The sequence below is a fragment of the Hyla sarda genome, chromosome 9 (assembly GCF_029499605.1).
Source record: "Hyla sarda isolate aHylSar1 chromosome 9, aHylSar1.hap1, whole genome shotgun sequence".
Lineage (NCBI taxonomy): Eukaryota > Metazoa > Chordata > Amphibia > Anura > Hylidae > Hyla > Hyla sarda.
In genome coordinates, this window is record NC_079197.1 from 76,571,271 (window position 1) to 76,598,389 (window position 27,119).

The following is a 27,119-nucleotide window of genomic DNA, read 5'->3' on the forward strand; positions in this document are numbered from 1 at the left end:
AAGGGTATTTTTGGAGATGGACAGGCAGGCTGTAGGGGAGGAGGTAGGCCTGTATTTTGAACTTAAAAACTCAAATGGGTTTTTGGGTTCAAAATGTGTATTTTTCCCTTATGCTGCTATCCTTTTATAATCCATAATTTTTGGGCCAGGTAGTCTAATTACTTGGCGACATAATAACAGTATGAGTGCGTGGTTTGGGAAAATAGATGCAGAAGGACAAATGGATGAAAGGATGGCCGCATCTGGCAACTTTACTGTTTGCTTTTTTTCAATGCAAAGGAGAAGCGTATAATTATTAAAAGGCTATTTTTGGAGATGGACAGGCAGGCTGTAGGGGAGGAGGTAGGCCTGTATTTTGAACTTAAAAACTCAAATTGGTTTTTGGGTTCAAAATGTGTTTTTTTCCCTTATGCTGCTATCCTTTTATAATCCATAATTTTGGGGCCAGGTTGTCCGATAACTTGGCAAAGTGAAAACAGTATGAGTGTATGATGGTTTGGGAACATAGGTGTAGAAGCACAAATCGATGAAAGGATAGCAGCATATGGCAACTTAACTGTTTGTTTTTCCAAAGCAAATGAAGAGTGCATAATTATTAAAAAAGGGTATTTTTGGAGATGGACAGGCAGGCTGATGGGGAGGAGGTAGGCCTGTATTTTGAACTTAAATACTCAAATGGGTTTTTGGGTTCAAAATATGTATTTTTCCCTTATGCTGCTATCCTTTTATAATCCATAATTTTTGGGCCAGGTAGTCTAATTACTTGGCGACATAATAACAGTATGAGTGCATGGTTTGGGAAAATAGATGCAGAAGGACAAATGGATGAAAGGATGGCCGCATCTGGCACCTTTACTGTTTGCTTTTTTTTCAATGCAAAGGAGGAGTGTATAATTATTAAAAAGGGTATTTTTGGAGATGGACAGGCAGGCTGTAGGGGAGGAGGTAGAAAGAAAGAAAGAAGGGGCAGCGGCACCCATTGCCGGCGCCGCTTCCCTGTTGCCTCCCCCATCCCCGGTTGTATAATTACCTGTTGCTGGGGTCGAGTCAGCGCTGCTTCAGGACTCCGGGGTGCATCCCTTGCGTCGTTGCTATGAGCTGCATGGCGCGGCGCAATGACGAGTGACATCACTCGTCATTGCGTCTCGCAACGCATAGCAATGATGTAGGGGACGCACACCGGAGGCCTGAAGCAGCGCGGACCCGACCCCGGCAACAGGTAATTATACAACTAGGGATGGGGGAGGCAACGGGGCAGCGGCGACGGCAATGGGTGCCGCTGCCCCTTATCTCCCCCTGGCTATCGGTGCAGCTGCCCCATTGCCGACACCGCTTCTCTCCCCCTGGCTATCGGCGCTGGCCATAGGACAGCGGCAACGATAGCCAGGGGGAGAGAAGGGGCAGCGGCGCCGATAGCAGGGGGAGAGAAGCGGCGTTAGCAGGGATCTAGACCCCAGGAAAGGCAGGGGGAGAGAAGCAGGCAGCGACGGCCTCTCTCCCCCTGCCTTTCCTGGGAGCTCTGTGGGGTGAGAAGCAGTGTATTGGGGTATACACATGCACACACACGCACCCTCATTTTATGAAGGATATTTGGGTAAAAAAATTCTTTTACCCAAATATCCTTGATAAAATGAGGGTGTGTGTTATAGGCGGATGCGTGGTACACCCCGATAAATACGGTAATGTTCCTTTATGCTGCTACCCTTTTATAATCCATAATTTTTGGGCCAGGTAGTCTAATTACTTGGCGACATAATAACAGTATGAGTGCATGGTTTGGGAAAATAGATGCGGAAGGACAAATGGATGAAAGGATGGCCGCATCTGGCAACTTTACTGTTTGCTTTTTTTCAATGCAAAGGAGGAGCGTATAATTATTAAAAAGGGTATTTTTGGAGATGGACAGGCAGGCTGTAGGGGAGGAGGTAGGCCTGTATTTTGGACTTAAAAACTCAAATGGGTTTTTGGGTTCAAAATGTGTATTTTTCACTAATGCTGCTATCCTTTTATAATCCATAATTTTTGGGCAAGGTAGTCTAATTACTTGGCGACATAATAACAGTATGAGTGCATGGTTTGGGAAAATAGATGCAGAAGGACAAATTTATGAAAGGATGGCCGCATCTGGCAACTTTACTGTTTGCTTTTTTTCAATGCAAAGGAGAGGCGTATAATTATTAAAAATCGCATTTTTGGAGATGGACAGGCAGGCTGTAGGGGAGGAGGTAGGCCTGTATTTTGAACTTAAAAACTCAAATGGGTTTTTGGGTTCAAAATGTGTATTTTTCACTAATGCTGCTATCCTTTTATAAACCATAATTTTTGGGCCAGGTAGTCTAATTACTTGGCGACATAATAACAGCATGAGTGCATGGTTTGGGAAAATAGATGCAGAAGGACAAATGGATGAAAGGATGGCCGCATCTGGCAACTTTACTGTTTACTTTTTTTCAATGCAAAGGATAAGCGTATAATTATTAATTGGCTATTTTTGGAGATGGACAGGCAGGCTGTAGGGGAGGAGGTAGGCCTGTATTTTGAACTTAAAAACTCAAATGGGTTTTTGGGTTCAAAATGTGTATTTTTCCCTTATGCTGCTATCCTTTTATAATCCATAATTTTGGGGCCAGGTTGTCCGATAACTTGGCAAAGTGAAAACAGTATGAGTGTATGATGGTTACCCCTGCTATCGGCGCTGCTGCCCCTTATCTCCCCCTGGCTATCAGTGCCGCTGCCCCATTGCCGGCGCCGATAGCCAGGGGGAGAGAAACGGCGACGGCAATGGGGCAGCGATGTCGACAGACAGGTGGAAAGAAGGGGCAGCGGCACCCATTGCCGGCGCCGCTGCCCCGTTGCCTCCCCCATCCCCGGTTGTATAATTACCTGTTGCTGGGGTCGGGTCAGCGCTGCTTCAGGCCTCCGGTGTGCATTCCCTGCATCGTTGCTATGCTTTGCATGGCGCGGCGCAATGATGAGAGACGTCACTCGTCATTGCGTCTCGCAACTTATAGCAATGATGCAGGGGACGCACAACAGAGGCCTGAAGCAGCTCGTACCTGACCCCGGCAACAGGTAATTATACAACTAGGGATGGGGGAGGCAACGGGGCAGCGGCGCCGGCAATGGGTGCCGCTGCCCCTTATGCCCCCCTGGCTATCGGTGCCGTTGCCCCATTACCGGCGCCGCTTCTCTCCCCCTGGCTATCGGCGCTGGCAATGGGACAGCGGCACCGATAGCCAGGGGGAGAGAAGGGGTAGCGGCGCCGATAGCAGGGGGAGAGAAGCGGCGGTAGCAGGGCTCTAGACCCCAGGAAAGGCAGGGGGAGAGAAGCAGGCAGCGACGGCCTCTCTCCCCCTGCCTTTCCTGGGGGCTCTGTGGGTTGAGAAGCAGTGTATCGGGGTACACACATGCACACACACGCACCCTCATTTTATGAAGGATATTTGGGTAAAAACTTTTTTTACCCAAATATCCTTGGTAAAATGAGGGTGCGTGTTATAGGCCAGTGCGATGTACACCCCGATAAATACGGTAATTTTCCCTTATGCTGCTACCCTTTTATAATCCATAATTTTTGGGCCAGGTAGTCTAATTACTTGGCGACATAATAACAGTATGAGTGCATGGTTTTGGAAAATAGATGCAGAAGGACAAATGGATGAAGGGATGGCCGCATCTGGCAACTTTACTGTTTGCTTTTTTTCAATGCAAAGGAGGAGCGTATAATTATTAAAAATTGTATTTTTGGAGATGGACAGGCAGGCTGTAGGGGAGGAGGTAGGCCTGTATTTTGAACTTAAAAACTCAAATGGGTTTTTGGGTTCAAAATGTGTTTTTTTCACTAATGCTGCTATCCTTTTATAATCCATAATTTTTGGGCAAGGTAGTCTAATTACTTGGCGACATAATAACAGTATGAGTGCATGGTTTGGGAAAATAGATGCAGAAGGACAAATGGATGAAAGGATGGCCGCATCTGGCAACTTTACTGTTTGCTTTTTTTCAATGCAAAGGAGGAGAGTATAATTATTAAAAGGGTATTTTTGGAGATGGACAGGCAGGCTGTAGGGGAGGAGGTAGGCCTGTATTTTGAACTTAAAAACTCAAATGGGTTTTTGGGTTCAAAATGTGTATTTTTCACTAATGCTGCTATCCTTTTATAAACCATAATTTTTGGGCCAGGTAGTCTAATTACTTGGCGACATAATAACAGCATGAGTGCATGGTTTGGGAAAATAGATGCAGAAGGACAAATGGATGAAAGGATGGCCGCATCTGGCAACTTTACTGTTTGCTTTTTTTCAATGCAAAGGAGAGGCGTATAATTATTAAAAATCGTATTTTTGGAGATGGACAGGCAGGCTGTAGGGGAGGAGGTAGGCCTGTATTTTGAACTTAAAAACTCAAATGGGTTTTTGGGTTCAAAATGTGTTTTTTTCACTAATGCTGCTATCCTTTTATAATTCATAATGTTTGGGCCAGGTAGTCTAATTACTTGGCGACATAATAACAGTATGAGTGCATGGTTTGGGAAAATAGATGCAGAAGGACAAATGGATGAAAGGATGGCCGCATCTGGCAACTTTACTGTTTGCTTTTTTTCAATGCAAAGGAGGAGCGTATAATTATTAAAAAGGGTATTTTTGGAGATGGACAGGCAGGCTGTAGGGGAGGAGGTAGGCCTGTATTTTGAACTTAAAAACTCAAATGGGTTTTTGGGTTCAAAATGTGTATTTTTCCCTTATGCTGCTATCCTTTTATAATCCATAATTTTTGGGCCAGGTAGTCTAATTACTTGGCGACATAATAACAGTATGAGTGCGTGGTTTGGGAAAATAGATGCAGAAGGACAAATGGATGAAAGGATGGCCGCATCTGGCAACTTTACTGTTTGCTTTTTTTCAATGCAAAGGAGAAGCGTATAATTATTAAAAGGCTATTTTTGGAGATGGACAGGCAGGCTGTAGGGGAGGAGGTAGGCCTGTATTTTGAACTTAAAAACTCAAATTGGTTTTTGGGTTCAAAATGTGTTTTTTTCCCTTATGCTGCTATCCTTTTATAATCCATAATTTTGGGGCCAGGTTGTCCGATAACTTGGCAAAGTGAAAACAGTATGAGTGTATGATGGTTTGGGAACATAGGTGTAGAAGCACAAATCGATGAAAGGATAGCAGCATATGGCAACTTAACTGTTTGTTTTTCCAAAGCAAATGAAGAGTGCATAATTATTAAAAAAGGGTATTTTTGGAGATGGACAGGCAGGCTGATGGGGAGGAGGTAGGCCTGTATTTTGAACTTAAATACTCAAATGGGTTTTTGGGTTCAAAATATGTATTTTTCCCTTATGCTGCTATCCTTTTATAATCCATAATTTTTGGGCCAGGTAGTCTAATTACTTGGCGACATAATAACAGTATGAGTGCATGGTTTGGGAAAATAGATGCAGAAGGACAAATGGATGAAAGGATGGCCGCATCTGGCACCTTTACTGTTTGCTTTTTTTTCAATGCAAAGGAGGAGTGTATAATTATTAAAAAGGGTATTTTTGGAGATGGACAGGCAGGCTGTAGGGGAGGAGGTAGAAAGAAAGAAAGAAGGGGCAGCGGCACCCATTGCCGGCGCCGCTTCCCTGTTGCCTCCCCCATCCCCGGTTGTATAATTACCTGTTGCTGGGGTCGAGTCAGCGCTGCTTCAGGACTCCGGGGTGCATCCCTTGCGTCGTTGCTATGAGCTGCATGGCGCGGCGCAATGACGAGTGACATCACTCGTCATTGCGTCTCGCAACGCATAGCAATGATGTAGGGGACGCACACCGGAGGCCTGAAGCAGCGCGGACCCGACCCCGGCAACAGGTAATTATACAACTAGGGATGGGGGAGGCAACGGGGCAGCGGCGACGGCAATGGGTGCCGCTGCCCCTTATCTCCCCCTGGCTATCGGTGCAGCTGCCCCATTGCCGACACCGCTTCTCTCCCCCTGGCTATCGGCGCTGGCCATAGGACAGCGGCAACGATAGCCAGGGGGAGAGAAGGGGCAGCGGCGCCGATAGCAGGGGGAGAGAAGCGGCGTTAGCAGGGATCTAGACCCCAGGAAAGGCAGGGGGAGAGAAGCAGGCAGCGACGGCCTCTCTCCCCCTGCCTTTCCTGGGAGCTCTGTGGGGTGAGAAGCAGTGTATTGGGGTATACACATGCACACACACGCACCCTCATTTTATGAAGGATATTTGGGTAAAAAAATTCTTTTACCCAAATATCCTTGATAAAATGAGGGTGTGTGTTATAGGCGGATGCGTGGTACACCCCGATAAATACGGTAATGTTCCTTTATGCTGCTACCCTTTTATAATCCATAATTTTTGGGCCAGGTAGTCTAATTACTTGGCGACATAATAACAGTATGAGTGCATGGTTTGGGAAAATAGATGCGGAAGGACAAATGGATGAAAGGATGGCCGCATCTGGCAACTTTACTGTTTGCTTTTTTTCAATGCAAAGGAGGAGCGTATAATTATTAAAAAGGGTATTTTTGGAGATGGACAGGCAGGCTGTAGGGGAGGAGGTAGGCCTGTATTTTGGACTTAAAAACTCAAATGGGTTTTTGGGTTCAAAATGTGTATTTTTCACTAATGCTGCTATCCTTTTATAATCCATAATTTTTGGGCAAGGTAGTCTAATTACTTGGCGACATAATAACAGTATGAGTGCATGGTTTGGGAAAATAGATGCAGAAGGACAAATTTATGAAAGGATGGCCGCATCTGGCAACTTTACTGTTTGCTTTTTTTCAATGCAAAGGAGAGGCGTATAATTATTAAAAATCGCATTTTTGGAGATGGACAGGCAGGCTGTAGGGGAGGAGGTAGGCCTGTATTTTGAACTTAAAAACTCAAATGGGTTTTTGGGTTCTTAAATGTGTTTTTTTCACTAATGCTGCTATCCTTTTATAATTCGTAATGTTTGGGCCAGGTAGTCTAATTACTTGGCGACATAATAACAGTATGAGTGCATGGTTTGGGAAAATAGATGCAGAAGGACAAATGGATGAAAGGATGGCCGCATCTGGCAACTTTACTGTTTGCTTTTTTTCAATGCAAAGGAGGAGCGTATAATTATTAAAAGGCTATTTTTGGAGATGGACAGGCAGGCTGTAGGGGAGGAGGTAGGCCTGTATTTTGAACTTAAAAACTCAAATGGGTTTTTGGGTTCAAAATGTGTATTTTTCCCTTATGCTGCTATCCTTTTATAATCCATAATTTTGGGGCCAGGTTGTCCGATAACTTGGCAAAGTGAAAACAGTATGAGTGTATGATGGTTTGGGAACATAGGTGTAGAAGCACAAATCGATGAAAGGATAGCAGCATATGGCAACTTAACTGTTTTTTTTTCCAAAGCAAATGAAGAGTGCATAATTATTAAAAAAGGGTATTTTTGGAGATGGACAGGCAGGCTGATGGGGAGGAGGTAGGCCTGTATTTTGAACTTAAAAACTCAAATGGGTTTTTGGGTTCAAAATATGTATTTTTCCCTTATGCTGCTATCCTTTTATAATCCATAATGTTTGGGCCAGGTAGTCTAATTACTTGGCGACATAATAACAGTATGAGTGCATGGTTTGGGAAAATAGATGCAGAAGGACAAATGGATGAAAGGATGGCCGCATCTGGCAACTTTACTGTTTGCTTTTTTTCAATGCAAAGGAGGAGCGTATAATTATTAAAAAGGGTATTTTTGGAGATGGACAGGCAGGCTGTAGGGGAGGAGGTAGGCCTGTATTTTGAACTTAAAAACTCAAATGGGTTTTTGGGTTCAAAATGTGTATTTTTCACTAATGCTGCTATCCTTTTATAATCCATAATTTTTGGGCATGGTAGTCTAATTACTTGGCGACATAATAACAAAATGAGTGCATGGTTTGGGAAAATAGATGCAGAAGGACAAATGGATGAAAGGATGGCCGCATCTGGCAACTTTACTGTTTACTTTTTTTCAATGCAAAGGATAAGCGTATAATTATTAATTGGCTATTTTTGGAGATGGACAGGCAGGCTGTAGGGGAGGAGGTAGGCCTGTATTTTGAACTTAAAAACTCAAATGGGTTTTTGGGTTCAAAATGTGTATTTTTCCCTTATGCTGCTATCCTTTCATAATCCATAATTTTGGGGCCAGGTTGTCCGATAACTTGGCAAAGTGAAAACAGTATGAGTGTATGATGGTTACCCCTGCTATCGGCGCTGCTGCCCCTTATCTCCCCCTGGCTATCAGTGCCGCTGCCCCATTGCCGGCGCCGATAGCCAGGGGGAGAGAAACGGCGACGGCAATGGGGCAGCGATGTCGACAGACAGGTGGAAAGAAGGGGCAGCGGCACCCATTGCCGGCGCCGCTGCCCCGTTGCCTCCCCCATCCCCGGTTGTATAATTACCTGTTGCTGGGGTCGGGTCAGCGCTGCTTCAGGCCTCCGGTGTGCATTCCCTGCATCGTTGCTATGCTTTGCATGGCGCGGCGCAATGATGAGAGACGTCACTCGTCATTGCGTCTCGCAACTTATAGCAATGATGCAGGGGACGCACAACAGAGGCCTGAAGCAGCTCGTACCTGACCCCGGCAACAGGTAATTATACAACTAGGGATGGGGGAGGCAACGGGGCAGCGGCGCCGGCAATGGGTGCCGCTGCCCCTTATGCCCCCCTGGCTATCGGTGCCATTGCCCCATTACCGGCGCCGCTTCTCTCCCCCTGGCTATCGGCGCTGGCAATGGGACAGCGGCACCGATAGCCAGGGGGAGAGAAGGGGTAGCGGCGCCGATAGCAGGGGGAGAGAAGCGGCGGTAGCAGGGCTCTAGACCCCAGGAAAGGCAGGGGGAGAGAAGCAGGCAGCGACGGCCTCTCTCCCCCTGCCTTTCCTGGGGGCTCTGTGGGTTGAGAAGCAGTGTATCGGGGTACACACATGCACACACACGCACCCTCATTTTATGAAGGATATTTGGGTAAAAACTTTTTTTACCCAAATATCCTTGGTAAAATGAGGGTGCGTGTTATAGGCCGGTGCGATGTACACCCCGATAAATACGGTAATGTTCCCTTATGCTGCTACCCCTTTATAATCCATAATTTTTGGGCCAGGTAGTCTAATTACTTGGCGACATAATAACAGTATGAGTGCATGGTTTGGGAAAATAGATGCAGAAGGACAAATGGATGAAAGGATGGCCGCATCTGGCAACTTTACTGTTTGCTTTTTTTCAATGCAAAGGAGGAGCGTATAATTATTAAAAATGGTATTTTTGGAGATGGACAGGCAGGCTGTAGGGGAGGAGGTAGGCCTGTATTTTGAACTTAAAAACTCAAATGGGTTTTTGGGTTCAAAATGTGTTTTTTTCACTAATGCTGCTATCCTTTTATAATCCATAATTTTTGGGCAAGGTAGTCTAATTACTTGGCGACATAATAACAGTATGAGTGCATGGTTTGGGAAAATAGATGCAGAAGGACAAATGGATGAAAGGATGGCCGCATCTGGCAACTTTACTGTTTGCTTTTTTTCAATGCAAAGGAGGAGAGTATAATTATTAAAAGGGTATTTTTGGAGATGGACAGGCAGGCTGTAGGGGAGGAGGTAGGCCTGTATTTTGAACTTAAAAACTCAAATGGGTTTTTGGGTTCAAAATGTGTATTTTTCACTAATGCTGCTATCCTTTTATAAACCATAATTTTTGGGCCAGGTAGTCTAATTACTTGGCGACATAATAACAGCATGAGTGCATGGTTTGGGAAAATAGATGCAGAAGGACAAATGGATGAAAGGATGGCCGCATCTGGCAACTTTACTGTTTGCTTGTTTTCAATGCAAAGGAGAGGCGTATAATTATTAAAAATCGTATTTTTGGAGATGGACAGGCAGGCTGTAGGGGAGGAGGTAGGCCTGTATTTTGAACTTAAAAACTCAAATGGGTTTTTGGGTTCAAAATGTGTTTTTTTCACTAATGCTGCTATCCTTTTATAATTCATAATGTTTGGGCCAGGTAGTCTAATTACTTGGCGACATAATAACAGTATGAGTGCATGGTTTGGGAAAATAGATGCAGATGGACAAATGGATGAAAGGATGGCCGCATCTGGCAACTTTACTGTTTGCTTTTTTTCAATGCAAAGGAGGAGCGTATAATTATTAAAAAGGGTATTTTTGGAGATGGACAGGCAGGCTGTAGGGGAGGAGGTAGGCCTGTATTTTGAACTTAAAAACTCAAATGGGTTTTTGGGTTCAAAATGTGTATTTTTCCCTTATGCTGCTATCCTTTTATAATCCATAATTTTTGGGCCAGGTAGTCTAATTACTTGGCGACATAATAACAGTATGAGTGCGTGGTTTGGGAAAATAGATGCAGAAGGACAAATGGATGAAAGGATGGCCGCATCTGGCAACTTTACTGTTTGCTTTTTTTCAATGCAAAGGAGGAGCGTATAATTATTAAAAGGCTATTTTTGGAGATGGACAGGCAGGCTGTAGGGGAGGAGGTAGGCCTGTATTTTGAACTTAAAAACTCAAATTGGTTTTTGGGTTCAAAATGTGTTTTTTTCCCTTATGCTGCTATCCTTTTATAATCCATAATTTTGGGGCCAGGTTGTCCGATAACTTGGCAAAGTGAAAACAGTATGAGTGTATGATGGTTTGGGAACATAGGTGTAGAAGCACAAATCGATGAAAGGATAGCAGCATATGGCAACTTAACTGTTTGTTTTTCCAAAGCAAATGAAGAGTGCATAATTATTAAAAAAGGGTATTTTTGGAGATGGACAGGCAGGCTGATGGGGAGGAGGTAGGCCTGTATTTTGAACTTAAATACTCAAATGGGTTTTTGGGTTCAAAATATGTATTTTTCCCTTATGCTGCTATCCTTTTATAATCCATAATTTTTGGGCCAGGTAGTCTAATTACTTGGCGACATAATAACAGTATGAGTGCATGGTTTGGGAAAATAGATGCAGAAGGACAAATGGATGAAAGGATGGCCGCATCTGGCACCTTTACTGTTTGCTTTTTTTCAATGCAAAGGAGGAGTGTATAATTATTAAAAAGGGTATTTTTGGAGATGGACAGGCAGGCTGTAGGGGAGGAGGTAGAAAGAAAGAAAGAAGGGGCAGCGGCACCCATTGCCGGCGCCGCTTCCCTGTTGCCTCCCCCATCCCCGGTTGTATAATTACCTGTTGCTGGGGTCGGGTCAGCGCTGCTTCAGGACTCCGGGGTGCATCCCTTGCGTCGTTGCTATGAGCTGCATGGCGCGGCGCAATGACGAGTGACATCACTCGTCATTGCGTCTCGCAACGCATAGCAATGATGTAGGGGACGCACACCGGAGGCCTGAAGCAGCGCGGACCCGACCCCGGCAACAGGTAATTATACAACTAGGGATGGGGGAGGCAACGGGGCAGCGGCGACGGCAATGGGTGCCGCTGCCCCTTATCTCCCCCTGGCTATCGGTGCAGCTGCCCCATTGCCGACACCGCTTCTCTCTGTCCTATGGCCAGCGCCGATAGCCAGGGGGAGAGAAGGGGCAGCGGCGCCGATAGCAGGGGGAGAGAAGCGGCGTTAGCAGGGATCTAGACCCCAGGAAAGGCAGGGGGAGAGAAGCAGGCAGCGACGGCCTCTCTCCCCCTGCCTTTCCTGGGGGCTCTGTGGGGTGAGAAGCAGTGTATTGGGGTATACACATGCACACACACGCACCCTCATTTTATGAAGGATATTTGGGTAAAAAAATTATTTTACCCAAATATCCTTGATAAAATGAGGGTGTGTGTTATAGGCGGATGCGTGGTACACCCCGATAAATACGGTAATGTTCCTTTATGCTGCTACCCTTTTATAATCCATAATTTTTGGGCCAGGTAGTCTAATTACTTGGCGACATAATAACAGTATGAGTGCGTGGTTTGGGAAAATAGATGCAGAAGGACAAATGGATGAAAGGATGGCCGCATCTGGCAACTTTACTGTTTGCTTTTTTTCAATGCAAAGGAGGAGCGTATAATTATTAAAAGGCTATTTTTGGAGATGGACAGGCAGGCTGTAGGGGAGGAGGTAGGCCTGTATTTTGAACTTAAAAACTCAAATGGGTTTTTGGGTTCAAAATGTGTATTTTTCCCTTATGCTGCTATGCTTTTATAATCCATAATTTTGGGGCCAGGTTGTCCGATAACTTGGCAAAGTGAAAACAGTATGAGTGTATGATGGTTACCCCTGCTATCGGCGCTGCTGCCCCTTCTCTCCCCCTGGCTATCAGTGCCGCTGCCCCATTGCCGGCGCCGATAGCCAGGGGGAGAGAAACGGCGCCGGCAATGGGGCAGCGATGTCGACAGACAGGGTGAAAGAAGGGGCAGCGGCACCCATTGCCGGCGCCGCTGCCCCGTTGCCTCCCCCTTGCCCGGTTGTATAATTACCTGTTGCTGGGGTCGGGTCAGCGCTGCTTCAGGCCTCCGGTGTGCATTCCCTGCGTCGTTGCTATGCTTTGCATGGCGCGGCGCAATGACGAGAGACGTCACTCGTCATTGCGTCTCGCAACGCATAGCAATGATGCAGGGGACGCACAACAGAGGCCTGAAGCAGCTCGGACCCGACCCCGGCAACAGGTAATTATACAACTAGGGATGGGGGAGGCAACGGGGCAGCGGCGCCAGCAATAGGTGCCGCTGCCCCTTATGCCCCCCTGGCTATCGGTGCCGTTGCCCCATTACCGGCGCCGCTTCTCTCCCCCTGGCTATCGGCGCTGGCAATGGGACAGCGGCACCAATAGCCAGGGGGAGAGAAGGGGCAGCGGCGCCGATAGCAGGGGGAGAGAAGCGGCGTTAGCAGGGATCTAGACCCCAGGAAAGGCAGGGGGAGAGAATATAATCCATAATTTTTGGGCCAGGTAGTCTAATTACTTGGCGACATAATAACAGTATGAGTGCATGGTTTTGGAAAATAGATGCAGAAAGACAAATGGATGAAAGGATGGCCGCATCTGGCAACTTTACTCTTTGCTTTTTTTCAATGCAAAGGAGGAGCGTATAATTATTAAAAATGGTATTTTTGGAGATGGACAGGCAGGCTGTAGGGGAGGAGGTAGGCCTGTATTTTGAACTTAAAAACTCAAATGGGTTTTTGGGTTCAAAATGTGTTTTTTTCACTAATGCTGCTATCCTTTTATAATCCATAATTTTTGGGCAAGGTAGTCTAATTACTTGGCGACATAATAACAGTATGAGTGCATGGTTTGGGAAAATAGATGCAGAAGGACAAATGGATGAAAGGATGGCCGCATCTGGCAACTTTACTGTTTGCTTTTTTTCAATGCAAAGGAGGAGAGTATAATTATTAAAAGGGTATTTTTGGAGATGGACAGGCAGGCTGTAGGGGAGGAGGTAGGCCTGTATTTTGAACTTAAAAACTCAAATGGGTTTTTGGGTTCAAAATGTGTATTTTTCACTAATGCTGCTATCCTTTTATAAACCATAATTTTTGGGCCAGGTAGTCTAATTACTTGGCGACATAATAACAGCATGAGTGCATGGTTTGGGAAAATAGATGCAGAAGGACAAATGGATGAAAGGATGGCCGCATCTGGCAACTTTACTGTTTGCTTTTTTTCAATGCAAAGGAGAGGCGTATAATTATTAAAAATCGCATTTTTGGAGATGGACAGGCAGGCTGTAGGGGCGGAGGTAGGCCTGTATTTTGAACTTAAAAACTCAAATGGGTTTTTGGGTTCAAAATGTGTTTTTTTCACTAATGCTGCTATCCTTTTATAATTCATAATGTTTGGGCCAGGTAGTCTAATTACTTGGCGACATAATAACAGTATGAGTGCATGGTTTGGGAAAATAGATGCAGAAGGACAAATGGATGAAAGGATGGCCGCATCTGGCAACTTTACTGTTTGCTTTTTTTCAATGCAAAGGAGGAGCGTATACTTATTAAAAAGGGTATTTTTGGAGATGGACAGGCAGGCTGTAGGGGAGGAGGTAGGCCTGTATTTTGAACTTAAAAACTCAAATGGGTTTTTGGGTTCAAAATGTGTATTTTTCACTAATGCTGCTATCCTTTTATAATCCATAATTTTTGGGCAAGGTAGTCTAATTACTTGGCGACATAATAACAGTATGAGTGCATGGTTTGGGAAAATAGATGCAGAAGGACAAATTTATGAAAGGATGGCCGCATCTGGCAACTTTACTGTTTGCTTTTTTTCAATGCAAAGGAGAGGCGTATAATTATTAAAAATCGTATTTTTGGAGATGGACAGGCAGGCTGTAGGGGAGGAGGTAGGCCTGTATTTTGAACTTAAAAACTCAAATGGGTTTTTGGGTTCTTAAATGTGTTTTTTTCACTAATGCTGCTATCCTTTTATAATTCGTAATGTTTGGGCCAGGTAGTCTAATTACTTGGCGACATAATAACAGTATGAGTGCATGGTTTGGGAAAATAGATGCAGAAGGACAAATGGATGAAAGGATGGCCGCATCTGGCAACTTTACTGTTTGCTTTTTTTCAATGCAAAGGAGGAGCGTATAATTATTAAAAGGCTATTTTTGGAGATGGACAGGCAGGCTGTAGGGGAGGAGGTAGGCCTGTATTTTGAACTTAAAAACTCAAATGGGTTTTTGGGTTCAAAATGTGTATTTTTCCCTTTTGCTGCTATCCTTTTATAATCCATAATTTTGGGGCCAGGTTGTCCGATAACTTGGCAAAGTGAAAACAGTATGAGTGTATGATGGTTTGGGAACATAGGTGTAGAAGCACAAATCGATGAAAGGATAGCAGCATATGGCAACTTAAATGTTTTTTTTTCCAAAGCAAATGAAGAGTGCATAATTATTAAAAAAGGGTATTTTTGGAGATGGACAGGCAGGCTGATGGGGAGGAGGTAGGCCTGTATTTTGAACTTAAAAACTCAAATGGGTTTTTGGGTTCAAAATATGTATTTTTCCCTTATGCTGCTATCCTTTTATAATCCATAATGTTTGGGCCAGGTAGTCTAATTACTTGGCGACATAATAACAGTATGAGTGCATGGTTTGGGAAAATAGATGCAGAAGGACAAATGGATGAAAGGATGGCCGCATCTGGCAACTTTACTGTTTGCTTTTTTTCAATGCAAAGGAGGAGCGTATAATTATTAAAAAGGGTATTTTTGGAGATGGACAGGCAGGCTGTAGGGGAGGAGGTAGGCCTGTATTTTGAACTTAAAAACTCAAATGGGTTTTTGGGTTCAAAATGTGTATTTTTCACTAATGCTGCTACCCCTTTATAATCCATAATTTTTGGGCCAGGTAGTCTAATTACTTGGCGACATAATAACAAAATGAGTGCATGGTTTGGGAAAATAGATGCAGAAGGACAAATGGATGAAAGGATGGCCGCATCTGGCAACTTTACTGTTTGCTTTTTTTCAATGCAAAGGAGGAGCGTATAATTATTAAAAATGGTATTTTTGGAGATGGACAGGCAGGCTGTAGGGGAGGAGGTAGGCCTGTATTTTGAACTTAAAAACTCAAATGGGTTTTTGGGTTCAAAATGTGTATTTTTCCCTTATGCTGCTATCCTTTTATAATCCATAATTTTTGGGCAAGGTAGTCTAATTACTTGGCGACATAATAACAGTATGAGTGCATGGTTTGGGAAAATAGATGCAGAAGGACAAATGGATGAAAGGATGGCCGCATCTGGCAACTTTACTGTTTGCTTGTTTTCAATGCAAAGGAGAGGCGTATAATTATTAAAAATCGTATTTTTGGAGATGGACAGGCAGGCTGTAGGGGAGGAGGTAGGCCTGTTTTTTGAACTTAAAAACTCAAATGGGTTTTTGGGTTCAAAATGTGTTTTTTTCACTAATGCTGCTATCCTTTTATAATTCATAATGTTTGGGCCAGGTAGTCTAATTACTTGGCGACATAATAACAGTATGAGTGCATGGTTTGGGAAAATAGATGCAGATGGACAAATGGATGAAAGGATGGCCGCATCTGGCAACTTTACTGTTTGCTTTTTTTCAATGCAAAGGAGGAGCGTATAATTATTAAAAAGGGTATTTTTGGAGATGGACAGGCAGGCTGTAGGGGAGGAGGTAGGCCTGTATTTTGAACTTAAAAACTCAAATGGGTTTTTGGGTTCAAAATGTGTATTTTTCCCTTATGCTGCTATCCTTTTATAATCCATAATTTTTGGGCCAGGTAGTCTAATTACTTGGCGACATAATAACAGTATGAGTGCGTGGTTTGGGAAAATAGATGCAGAAGGACAAATGGATGAAAGGATGGCCGCATCTGGCAACTTTACTGTTTGCTTTTTTTCAATGCAAAGGAGGAGCGTATAATTATTAAAAGGCTATTTTTGGAGATGGACAGGCAGGCTGTAGGGGAGGAGGTAGGCCTGTATTTTGAACTTAAAAACTCAAATTGGTTTTTGGGTTCAAAATGTGTTTTTTTCCCTTATGCTGCTATCCTTTTATAATCCATAATTTTGGGGCCAGGTTGTCCGATAACTTGGCAAAGTGAAAACAGTATGAGTGTATGATGGTTTGGGAACATAGGTGTAGAAGCACAAATCGATGAAAGGATAGCAGCATATGGCAACTTAACTGTTTGTTTTTCCAAAGCAAATGAAGAGTGCATAATTATTAAAAAAGGGTATTTTTGGAGATGGACAGGCAGGCTGATGGGGAGGAGGTAGGCCTGTATTTTGAACTTAAATACTCAAATGGGTTTTTGGGTTCAAAATATGTATTTTTCCCTTATGCTGCTATCCTTTTATAATCCATAATTTTTGGGCCAGGTAGTCTAATTACTTGGCGACATAATAACAGTATGAGTGCATGGTTTGGGAAAATAGATGCAGAAGGACAAATGGATGAAAGGATGGCCGCATCTGGCACCTTTACTGTTTGCTTTTTTTCAATGCAAAGGAGGAGTGTATAATTATTAAAAAGGGTATTTTTGGAGATGGACAGGCAGGCTGTAGGGGAGGAGGTAGAAAGAAAGAAAGAAGGGGCAGCGGCACCCATTGCCGGCGCCGCTTCCCTGTTGCCTCCCCCATCCCCGGTTGTATAATTACCTGTTGCTGGGGTCGGGTCAGCGCTGCTTCAGGACTCCGGGGTGCATCCCTTGCGTCGTTGCTATGAGCTGCATGGCGCGGCGCAATGACGAGTGACATCACTCGTCATTGCGTCTCGCAACGCATAGCAATGATGTAGGGGACGCACACCGGAGGCCTGAAGCAGCGCGGACCCGACCCCGGCAACAGGTAATTATACAACTAGGGATGGGGGAGGCAACGGGGCAGCGGCGACGGCAATGGGTGCCGCTGCCCCTTATCTCCCCCTGGCTATCGGTGCAGCTGCCCCATTGCCGACACCGCTTCTCTCTGTCCTATGGCCAGCGCCGATAGCCAGGGGGAGAGAAGGGGCAGCGGCGCCGATAGCAGGGGGAGAGAAGCGGCGTTAGCAGGGATCTAGACCCCAGGAAAGGCAGGGGGAGAGAAGCAGGCAGCGACGGCCTCTCTCCCCCTGCCTTTCCTGGGGGCTCTGTGGGGTGAGAAGCAGTGTATTGGGGTATACACATGCACACACACGCACCCTCATTTTATGAAGGATATTTGGGTAAAAAAATTATTTTACCCAAATATCCTTGATAAAATGAGGGTGTGTGTTATAGGCGGATGCGTGGTACACCCCGATAAATACGGTAATGTTCCTTTATGCTGCTACCCTTTTATAATCCATAATTTTTGGGCCAGGTAGTCTAATTACTTGGCGACATAATAACAGTATGAGTGCGTGGTTTGGGAAAATAGATGCAGAAGGACAAATGGATGAAAGGATGGCCGCATCTGGCAACTTTACTGTTTGCTTTTTTTCAATGCAAAGGAGGAGCGTATAATTATTAAAAGGCTATTTTTGGAGATGGACAGGCAGGCTGTAGGGGAGGAGGTAGGCCTGTATTTTGAACTTAAAAACTCAAATGGGTTTTTGGGTTCAAAATGTGTATTTTTCCCTTATGCTGCTATGCTTTTATAATCTATAATTTTGGGGCCAGGTTGTCCGATAACTTGGCAAAGTGAAAACAGTATGAGTGTATGATGGTTACCCCTGCTATCGGCGCTGCTGCCCCTTCTCTCCCCCTGGCTATCAGTGCCGCTGCCCCATTGCCGGCGCCGATAGCCAGGGGGAGAGAAACGGCGCCGGCAATGGGGCAGCGATGTCGACAGACAGGGTGAAAGAAGGGGCAGCGGCACCCATTGCCGGCGCCGCTGCCCCGTTGCCTCCCCCTTGCCCGGTTGTATAATTACCTGTTGCTGGGGTCGGGTCAGCGCTGCTTCAGGCCTCCGGTGTGCATTCCCTGCGTCGTTGCTATGCTTTGCATGGCGCGGCGCAATGACGAGAGACGTCACTCGTCATTGCGTCTCGCAACGCATAGCAATGATGCAGGGGACGCACAACAGAGGCCTGAAGCAGCTCGGACCCGACCCCGGCAACAGGTAATTATACAACTAGGGATGGGGGAGGCAACGGGGCAGCGGCGCCAGCAATAGGTGCCGCTGCCCCTTATGCCCCCCTGGCTATCGGTGCCGTTGCCCCATTACCGGCGCCGCTTCTCTCCCCCTGGCTATCGGCGCTGGCAATGGGACAGCGGCACCAATAGCCAGGGGGAGAGAAGGGGCAGCGGCGCCGATAGCAGGGGGAGAGAAGCGGCGTTAGCAGGGATCTAGACCCCAGGAAAGGCAGGGGGAGAGAAGCAGGCAGCGACGGCCTCTCTCCCCCTGCCTTTCCTGGGGGCTCTGTGGGTTGAGAAGCAGTGTATCGGGGTACACACATGCACACACACGCACCCTCATTTTATGAAGGATATTTGGGTAAAAACTTTTTTTACCCAAATATCCTTGGTAAAATGAGGGTGCGTGTTATAGGCCAGTGCGATGTACACCCCGATAAATACGGTAATGTTCCCTTATGCTGCTACCCTTTTATAATCCATAATTTTTGGGCCAGGTAGTCTAATTACTTGGCGACATAATAACAGTATGAGTGCATGGTTTTGGAAAATAGATGCAGAAGGACAAATGGATGAAAGGATGGCCGCATCTGGCAACTTTACTCTTTGCTTTTTTTCAATGCAAAGGAGGAGCGTATAATTATTAAAAATGGTATTTTTGGAGATGGACAGGCAGGCTGTAGGGGAGGAGGTAGGCCTGTATTTTGAACTTAAAAACTCAAATGGGTTTTTGGGTTCAAAATGTGTTTTTTTCACTAATGCTGCTATCCTTTTATAATCCATAATTTTTGGGCAAGGTAGTCTAATTACTTGGCGACAAAATAACAGTATGAGTGCATGGTTTGGGAAAATAGATGCAGAAGGACAAATGGATGAAAGGATGGCCGCATCTGGCAACTTTACTGTTTGCTTTTTTTCAATGCAAAGGAGGAGAGTATAATTATTAAAAGGGTATTTTTGGAGATGGACAGGCAGGCTGTAGGGGAGGAGGTAGGCCTGTATTTTGAACTTAAAAACTCAAATGGGTTTTTGGGTTCAAAATGTGTATTTTTCACTAATGCTGCTATCCTTTTATAAACCATAATTTTTGGGCCAGGTAGTCTAATTACTTGGCGACATAATAACAGCATGAGTGCATGGTTTGGGAAAATAGATGCAGAAGGACAAATGGATGAAAGGATGGCCGCATCTGGCAACTTTACTGTTTGCTTTTTTTCAATGCAAAGGAGAGGCGTATAATTATTAAAAATCGCATTTTTGGAGATGGACAGGCAGGCTGTAGGGGCGGAGGTAGGCCTGTATTTTGAACTTAAAAACTCAAATGGGTTTTTGGGTTCAAAATGTGTTTTTTTCACTAATGCTGCTATCCTTTTATAATTCATAATGTTTGGGCCAGGTAGTCTAATTACTTGGCGACATAATAACAGTATGAGTGCATGGTTTGGGAAAATAGATGCAGAAGGACAAATGGATGAAAGGATGGCCGCATCTGGCAACTTTACTGTTTGCTTTTTTTCAATGCAAAGGAGGAGCGTATACTTATTAAAAAGGGTATTTTTGGAGATGGACAGGCAGGCTGTAGGGGAGGAGGTAGGCCTGTATTTTGAACTTAAAAACTCAAATGGGTTTTTGGGTTCAAAATGTGTATTTTTCACTAATGCTGCTATCCTTTTATAATCCATAATTTTTGGGCAAGGTAGTCTAATTACTTGGCGACATAATAACAGTATGAGTGCATGGTTTGGGAAAATAGATGCAGAAGGACAAATTTATGAAAGGATGGCCGCATCTGGCAACTTTACTGTTTGCTTTTTTTCAATGCAAAGGAGAGGCGTATAATTATTAAAAATCGTATTTTTGGAGATGGACAGGCAGGCTGTAGGGGAGGAGGTAGGCCTGTATTTTGAACTTAAAAACTCAAATGGGTTTTTGGGTTCTTAAATGTGTTTTTTTCACTAATGCTGCTATCCTTTTATAATTCGTAATGTTTGGGCCAGGTAGTCTAATTACTTGGCGACATAATAACAGTATGAGTGCATGGTTTGGGAAAATAGATGCAGAAGGACAAATGGATGAAAGGATGGCCGCATCTGGCAACTTTACTGTTTGCTTTTTTTCAATGCAAAGGAGGAGCGTATAATTATTAAAAGGCTATTTTTGGAGATGGACAGGCAGGCTGTAGGGGAGGAGGTAGGCCTGTATTTTGAACTTAAAAACTCAAATGGGTTTTTGGGTTCAAAATGTGTATTTTTCCCTTATGCTGCTATCCTTTTATAATCCATAATTTTGGGGCCAGGTTGTCCGATAACTTGGCAAAGTGAAAACAGTATGAGTGTATGATGGTTTGGGAACATAGGTGTAGAAGCACAAATCGATGAAAGGATAGCAGCATATGGCAACTTAAATGTTTTTTTTTCCAAAGCAAATGAAGAGTGCATAATTATTAAAAAAGGGTATTTTTGGAGATGGACAGGCAGGCTGATGGGGAGGAGGTAGGCCTGTATTTTGAACTTAAAAACTCAAATGGGTTTTTGGGTTCAAAATATGTATTTTTCCCTTATGCTGCTATCCTTTTATAATCCATAATGTTTGGGCCAGGTAGTCTAATTACTTGGCGACATAATAACAGTATGAGTGCATGGTTTGGGAAAATAGATGCAGAAGGACAAATGGATGAAAGGATGGCCGCATCTGGCAACTTTACTGTTTGCTTTTTTTCAATGCAAAGGAGGAGCGTATAATTATTAAAAAGGGTATTTTTGGAGATGGACAGGCAGGCTGTAGGGGAGGAGGTAGGCCTGTATTTTGAACTTAAAAACTCAAATGGGTTTTTGGGTTCAAAATGTGTATTTTTCACTAATGCTGCTACCCCTTTATAATCCATAATTTTTGGGCCAGGTAGTCTAATTACTTGGCGACATAATAACAAAATGAGTGCATGGTTTGGGAAAATAGATGCAGAAGGACAAATGGATGAAAGGATGGCCGCATCTGGCAACTTTACTGTTTGCTTTTTTTCAATGCAAAGGAGGAGCGTATAATTATTAAAAATTGTATTTTTGGAGATGGACAGGCAGGCTGTAGGGGAGGAGGTAGGCCTGTATTTTGAACTTAAAAACTCAAATGGGTTTTTGGGTTCAAAATGTGTATTTTTCCCTTATGCTGCTATCCTTTTATAATCCATAATTTTTGGGCAAGGTAGTCTAATTACTTGGCGACATAATAACAGTATGAGTGCATGGTTTGGGAAAATAGATGCAGAAGGACAAATGGATGAAAGGATGGCCGCATCTGGCAACTTTACTGTTTGCTTTTTTTCAATGCAAAGGAGGAGAGTATAATTATTAAAAGGGTATTTTTGGAGATGGACAGGCAGGCTGTAGGGGAGGAGGTAGGCCTGTATTTTGAACTTAAAAACTCAAATGGGTTTTTGGGTTCAAAATGTGTATTTTTCACTAATGCTGCTATCCTTTTATAAACCATAATTTTTGGGCCAGGTAGTCTAATTACTTGGCGACATAATAACAGCATGAGTGCATGGTTTGGGAAAATAGATGCAGAAGGACAAATGGATGAAAGGATGGCCGCATCTGGCAACTTTACTGTTTGCTTGTTTTCAATGCAAAGGAGAGGCGTATAATTATTAAAAATCGTATTTTTGGAGATGGACAGGCAGGCTGTAGGGGAGGAGGTAGGCCTGTTTTTTGAACTTAAAAACTCAAATGGGTTTTTGGGTTCAAAATGTGTTTTTTTCACTAATGCTGCTATCCTTTTATAATTCATAATGTTTGGGCCAGGTAGTCTAATTACTTGGCGACATAATAACAGTATGAGTGCATGGTTTGGGAAAATAGATGCAGATGGACAAATGGATGAAAGGATGGCCGCATCTGGCAACTTTACTGTTTGCTTTTTTTCAATGCAAAGGAGGAGCGTATAATTATTAAAAAGGGTATTTTTGGAGATGGACAGGCAGGCTGTAGGGGAGGAGGTAGGCCTGTATTTTGAACTTAAAAACTCAAATGGGTTTTTGGGTTCAAAATGTGTATTTTTCCCTTATGCTGCTATCCTTTTATAATCCATAATTTTTGGGCCAGGTAGTCTAATTACTTGGCGACATAATAACAGTATGAGTGCGTGGTTTGGGAAAATAGATGCAGAAGGACAAATGGATGAAAGGATGGCCGCATCTGGCAACTTTACTGTTTGCTTTTTTTCAATGCAAAGGAGGAGCGTATAATTATTAAAAGGCTATTTTTGGAGATGGACAGGCAGGCTGTAGGGGAGGAGGTAGGCCTGTATTTTGAACTTAAAAACTCAAATTGGTTTTTGGGTTCAAAATGTGTTTTTTTTCCCTTATGCTGCTATCCTTTTATAATCCATAATTTTGGGGCCAGGTTGTCCGATAACTTGGCAAAGTGAAAACAGTATGAGTGTATGATGGTTTGGGAACATAGGTGTAGAAGCACAAATCGATGAAAGGATAGCAGCATATGGCAACTTAACTGTTTGTTTTTCCAAAGCAAATGAAGAGTGCATAATTATTAAAAAAGGGTATTTTTGGAGATGGACAGGCAGGCTGATGGGGAGGAGGTAGGCCTGTATTTTGAACTTAAATACTCAAATGGGTTTTTGGGTTCAAAATATGTATTTTTCCCTTATGCTGCTATCCTTTTATAATCCATAATTTTTGGGCCAGGTAGTCTAATTACTTGGCGACATAATAACAGTATGAGTGCATGGTTTGGGAAAATAGATGCAGAAGGACAAATGGATGAAAGGATGGCCGCATCTGGCACCTTTACTGTTTGCTTTTTTTCAATGCAAAGGAGGAGTGTATAATTATTAAAAAGGGTATTTTTGGAGATGGACAGGCAGGCTGTAGGGGAGGAGGTAGAAAGAAAGAAAGAAGGGGCAGCGGCACCCATTGCCGGCGCCGCTTCCCTGTTGCCTCCCCCATCCCCGGTTGTATAATTACCTGTTGCTGGGGTCGGGTCAGCGCTGCTTCAGGACTCCGGGGTGCATCCCTTGCGTCGTTGCTATGAGCTGCATGGCGCGGCGCAATGACGAGTGACATCACTCGTCATTGCGTCTCGCAACGCATAGCAATGATGTAGGGGACGCACACCGGAGGCCTGAAGCAGCGCGGACCCGACCCCGGCAACAGGTAATTATACAACTAGGGATGGGGGAGGCAACGGGGCAGCGGCGACGGCAATGGGTGCCGCTGCCCCTTATCTCCCCCTGGCTATCGGTGCAGCTGCCCCATTGCCGACACCGCTTCTCTCTGTCCTATGGCCAGCGCCGATAGCCAGGGGGAGAGAAGGGGCAGCGGCGCCGATAGCAGGGGGAGAGAAGCGGCGTTAGCAGGGATCTAGACCCCAGGAAAGGCAGGGGGAGAGAAGCAGGCAGCGACGGCCTCTCTCCCCCTGCCTTTCCTGGGGGCTCTGTGGGGTGAGAAGCAGTGTATTGGGGTATACACATGCACACACACGCACCCTCATTTTATGAAGGATATTTGGGTAAAAAAATTATTTTACCCAAATATCCTTGATAAAATGAGGGTGTGTGTTATAGGCGGATGCGTGGTACACCCCGATAAATACGGTAATGTTCCTTTATGCTGCTACCCTTTTATAATCCATAATTTTTGGGCCAGGTAGTCTAATTACTTGGCGACATAATAACAGTATGAGTGCGTGGTTTGGGAAAATAGATGCAGAAGGACAAATGGATGAAAGGATGGCCGCATCTGGCAACTTTACTGTTTGCTTTTTTTCAATGCAAAGGAGGAGCGTATAATTATTAAAAGGCTATTTTTGGAGATGGACAGGCAGGCTGTAGGGGAGGAGGTAGGCCTGTATTTTGAACTTAAAAACTCAAATGGGTTTTTGGGTTCAAAATGTGTATTTTTCCCTTATGCTGCTATGCTTTTATAATCCATAATTTTGGGGCCAGGTTGTCCGATAACTTGGCAAAGTGAAAACAGTATGAGTGTATGATGGTTACCCCTGCTATCGGCGCTGCTGCCCCTTCTCTCCCCCTGGCTATCAGTGCCGCTGCCCCATTGCCGGCGCCGATAGCCAGGGGGAGAGAAACGGCGCCGGCAATGGGGCAGCGATGTCGACAGACAGGGTGAAAGAAGGGGCAGCGGCACCCATTGCCGGCGCCGCTGCCCCGTTGCCTCCCCCTTGCCCGGTTGTATAATTACCTGTTGCTGGGGTCGGGTCAGCGCTGCTTCAGGCCTCCGGTGTGCATTCCCTGCGTCGTTGCTATGCTTTGCATGGCGCGGCGCAATGACGAGAGACGTCACTCGTCATTGCGTCTCGCAACGCATAGCAATGATGCAGGGGACGCACAACAGAGGCCTGAAGCAGCTCGGACCCGACCCCGGCAACAGGTAATTATACAACTAGGGATGGGGGAGGCAACGGGGCAGCGGCGCCAGCAATAGGTGCCGCTGCCCCTTATGCCCCCCTGGCTATCGGTGCCGTTGCCCCATTACCGGCGCCGCTTCTCTCCCCCTGGCTATCGGCGCTGGCAATGGGACAGCGGCACCAATAGCCAGGGGGAGAGAAGGGGCAGCGGCGCCGATAGCAGGGGGAGAGAAGCGGCGTTAGCAGGGATCTAGACCCCAGGAAAGGCAGGGGGAGAGAAGCAGGCAGCGACGGCCTCTCTCCCCCTGCCTTTCCTGGGGGCTCTGTGGGTTGAGAAGCAGTGTATCGGGGTACACACATGCACACACACGCACCCTCATTTTATGAAGGATATTTGGGTAAAAACTTTTTTTACCCAAATATCCTTGGTAAAATGAGGGTGCGTGTTATAGGCCAGTGCGATGTACACCCCGATAAATACGGTAATGTTCCCTTATGCTGCTACCCTTTTATAATCCATAATTTTTGGGCCAGGTAGTCTAATTACTTGGCGACATAATAACAGTATGAGTGCATGGTTTTGGAAAATAGATGCAGAAGGACAAATGGATGAAAGGATGGCCGCATCTGGCAACTTTACTCTTTGCTTTTTTTCAATGCAAAGGAGGAGCGTATAATTATTAAAAATGGTATTTTTGGAGATGGACAGGCAGGCTGTAGGGGAGGAGGTAGGCCTGTATTTTGAACTTAAAAACTCAAATGGGTTTTTGGGTTCAAAATGTGTTTTTTTCACTAATGCTGCTATCCTTTTATAATCCATAATTTTTGGGCAAGGTAGTCTAATTACTTGGCGACATAATAACAGTATGAGTGCATGGTTTGGGAAAATAGATGCAGAAGGACAAATGGATGAAAGGATGGCCGCATCTGGCAACTTTACTGTTTGCTTTTTTTCAATGCAAAGGAGGAGAGTATAATTATTAAAAGGGTATTTTTGGAGATGGACAGGCAGGCTGTAGGGGAGGAGGTAGGCCTGTATTTTGAACTTAAAAACTCAAATGGGTTTTTGGGTTCAAAATGTGTATTTTTCACTAATGCTGCTATCCTTTTATAAACCATAATTTTTGGGCCAGGTAGTCTAATTACTTGGCGACATAATAACAGCATGAGTGCATGGTTTGGGAAAATAGATGCAGAAGGACAAATGGATGAAAGGATGGCCGCATCTGGCAACTTTACTGTTTGCTTTTTTTCAATGCAAAGGAGAGGCGTATAATTATTAAAAATCGCATTTTTGGAGATGGACAGGCAGGCTGTAGGGGCGGAGGTAGGCCTGTATTTTGAACTTAAAAACTCAAATGGGTTTTTGGGTTCAAAATGTGTTTTTTTCACTAATGCTGCTATCCTTTTATAATTCATAATGTTTGGGCCAGGTAGTCTAATTACTTGGCGACATAATAACAGTATGAGTGCATGGTTTGGGAAAATAGATGCAGAAGGACAAATGGATGAAAGGATGGCCGCATCTGGCAACTTTACTGTTTGCTTTTTTTCAATGCAAAGGAGGAGCGTATACTTATTAAAAAGGGTATTTTTGGAGATGGACAGGCAGGCTGTAGGGGAGGAGGTAGGCCTGTATTTTGAACTTAAAAACTCAAATGGGTTTTTGGGTTCAAAATGTGTATTTTTCACTAATGCTGCTATCCTTTTATAATCCATAATTTTTGGGCACGGTAGTCTAATTACTTGGCGACATAATAACAGTATGAGTGCATGGTTTGGGAAAATAGATGCAGAAGGACAAATTTATGAAAGGATGGCCGCATCTGGCAACTTTACTGTTTGCTTTTTTTCAATGCAAAGGAGGAGCGTATAATTATTAAAAAGGGTATTTTTGGAGATGGACAGGCAGGCTGTAGGGGAGGAGGTAGGCCTGTATTTTGAACTTAAAAACTCAAATGGGTTTTTGGGTTCAAAATGTGTATTTTTCCCTTATGCTGCTATCCTTTTATAATCCATAATTTTTGGGCCAGGTAGTCTAATTACTTGGCGACATAATAACAGTATGAGTGCGTGGTTTGGGAAAATAGATGCAGAAGGACAAATGGATGAAAGGATGGCCGCATCTGGCAACTTTACTGTTTGCTTTTTTTCAATGCAAAGGAGGAGCGTATAATTATTAAAAGGCTATTTTTGGAGATGGACAGGCAGGCTGTAGGGGAGGA

At 44.5% G+C, this 27,119-nt stretch overlaps 1 protein-coding gene across 2 annotated transcripts in view; it reads left to right on the plus strand.

Annotated features, from left to right (window-relative positions):
- LOC130292042 (uncharacterized) overlaps window positions 1-27,119 on the plus strand; it is a 282,836-nt gene that overhangs the window by 120,982 nt on the left and 134,735 nt on the right. The window lies entirely within an intron of this gene.